At 33.7% G+C, this 2,098-nt stretch overlaps 1 long non-coding RNA gene across 1 annotated transcript; it reads left to right on the top strand.

Annotated features, from left to right (window-relative positions):
* The first annotated feature begins 1,133 nt into the window (after positions 1 to 1,133).
* LOC126686379 (uncharacterized) lies at positions 1,134 to 1,893 on the top strand. The gene is made up of 2 exons (XR_007643938.2): positions 1,134 to 1,202; positions 1,686 to 1,893. It is a non-coding gene; the product is annotated as an uncharacterized LOC126686379 (long non-coding RNA).
* Positions 1,894 to 2,098: the final 205 nt, after the last annotated feature.

Below are 2,098 nucleotides of genomic sequence, written 5' to 3'. Positions count from 1 at the left end.
TTGGATATGATTAGGGGTTAGTAGTTAAAGCCTTTGGAACGAATTTCACCATCGTCTTGTTTGTTTGATTTTGGCCGATTATGTGTTTGGTTACTGTCAACGTTTTTGAGTTTTGGGGAGTGCTTAAGTTGAGTTTTTGGTTTGATTTCATGCCTTAGATTTGTGATGAAATTAGTTCTTAAGGTTTAGATGTTTCGGTTTGAGATTTCAAGTTCAGAAACTTGAAGTTAGGGGCATGAATGGGGTTAGGCGGGCTGCTGTGTTTTTGAATAAGGAAGATGAGGTTTAATAGCCACTTTAGCCACCAAGTTATTTTGCTTAAATAAAATCAATCCTTTAAGTTTAACTTTAACTAATAACTTGGGTTTTGTTTTGAATATAAATTAAATAGTGGAAATGATAGATATTTATAAATTAAGTTAATATAATTACTCGGGTAATTATATTTGTTTTCAAATGTCGTTTTGTCAAAAGTTGGCTAAATTATAATTTAGCCCCTAAACTTATTTTATAACTTAATTAAGTGGATTGTCGGCTAATAACTTTATTGTTGGTTTTAATTATAAAATTAAAGTAATTAATTTGATTTTTGGAAATCAAATTGGCAAAAGTGCAATTTAGTCCCTAATTGGCAAAATTACAATTTGGTCCCTAATTGGTTAAAGTACAAATTAGTCCCTGAACTTTATTTGACTTATATGATTAAGTTTTAGGGGTTGTAACTTGGGTTACTTGAAATTGAAGTTATTGAGTTCCGCTTTTAAAATGGATTATTATTTTGTTAAATTGTTTTATAAATATAAACTCGGGTTTATATTTGGTAAACGTTTTGAGTCGGATTAGACTTGGGTCATCCGACAAGTGAGGTTAGCTTGTTAGTTATTTGGTAACTCGGCAAACCCACTATTTGTAAATTATTTATTATTTAAAGTTATTAAATAATATTTATAAATTGGATTTTAAGCGGGAACTCAATAGACTTATATTACTTGGGCTTTATTACCTTTTGACTATTTTTGTGTTACGTTGGATTGTTATTTACTACGTGTTAATTGTGCTAGTCTTACGTGGTGTCTAGTACTCTCTAGAGTTAGGGTCTGATTTTAATAATTATTTTATTTGTCTAGACTCATCTACTGTTCGTGCTTCTGAGGCGAACCAGAGTTAGTTGCTTGCCGGTATTTCACGTGGATTAGCAAGCAGTGAGTTTATATTTACTATTTACCGCTTTATTAAGTAAATTGTTATTTTAATATTAAATATATATACTGTACGTATATTTCGAACTGTTTTTATATTATGGCTCTTAGTTGGAACGTGCTACCTAATGGGCATCATTAGGACTGCGTGCGCACCGGTAATGATCTGGGAAAGGTAATTATGGTAATGTGGTAACTCGGTGTGAGCATAGCTCTCGGGACCAAGTAGAGTAACTCGGTGTAGCTCAGCTCTCGGGACTCTGGTATAAGTGTGGTCAGTGGTAACTCGGTGTAGCTCAGCTCTCGGGACCAGACCTGTTGGATTATGTTTATTATTTAGAATTGTGGATTAGGGTTCCAACTATTATCCGTAATATCGTTATTAAATGTTTTAAACGTTTTAAAGGTTTTCCACTTAATAAATGTAGATAGTGGTATGAACTCATCTCAGTATATCTGACCCCGTTGTTTTCCCAATTTTCCCAGGGTTATGATCTGAGAGAGTCGGGTGATCTCCGCATTTACTTTTCCTCGGAGGTTCCATTATTTTGATATACTGTCAAACTATTTTATTCTTAGACCGCAGTAGTTGACTAGACGTCTTTACTATTATTACAGTTGTTTTGTCGGATTGGTTCGACTGGTTATATTGCTTTGGCATGTTATATTATTATATCGGTTTATGATAAATCTATTTTAGACTTAGAATTGAATATGTATGTTATATTAATTGTTGATTATTATAACTGCTAGTTTAGGCTGAAGTCTCGGTTGCCCCCGAGCATTGGTTTTCTGCAGGTTTATGTATTTATGTGTTAAATGTTAGGCTAGCTACGGGTTTCGGTACTACATTACCCATACCCTAGCGCCGGTCGCGATTCATGAAAATGGGTCGTGAC

This window comes from Mercurialis annua, linkage group LG6, assembly GCF_937616625.2.
Source record: "Mercurialis annua linkage group LG6, ddMerAnnu1.2, whole genome shotgun sequence".
NCBI lineage: Eukaryota > Viridiplantae > Streptophyta > Magnoliopsida > Malpighiales > Euphorbiaceae > Mercurialis > Mercurialis annua.
This window is presented reverse-complemented; position numbering and strand designations above follow the sequence as displayed.